The following is a 255-nucleotide window of genomic DNA, read 5'->3' on the forward strand; positions in this document are numbered from 1 at the left end:
TGGCACATAGTAAGTGCTCCATAAATGTGTGTTGCCTGAGCAAGCAAACGCTTACAGCCGTGTGTTCTCCATTATTCCATGAGCTTCACCTCCTTCCGCACCTTCAAGGTAAGGAACAAAGGCCATGTCCACGACATTTCCATGGCCTCCAAGTCCAGCTCAGGGCTGAGAACCCATCACTCTCAGTGAATAAGGGAATAAGGACCAATTACACCAGTTAGTTATGGCTGCCTAACAAACCATACCAAAACCCAG

Source organism: Papio anubis, chromosome 1 (genome assembly GCF_008728515.1).
Source record: "Papio anubis isolate 15944 chromosome 1, Panubis1.0, whole genome shotgun sequence".
NCBI classification, from domain to species: Eukaryota; Metazoa; Chordata; class Mammalia; order Primates; family Cercopithecidae; genus Papio; species Papio anubis.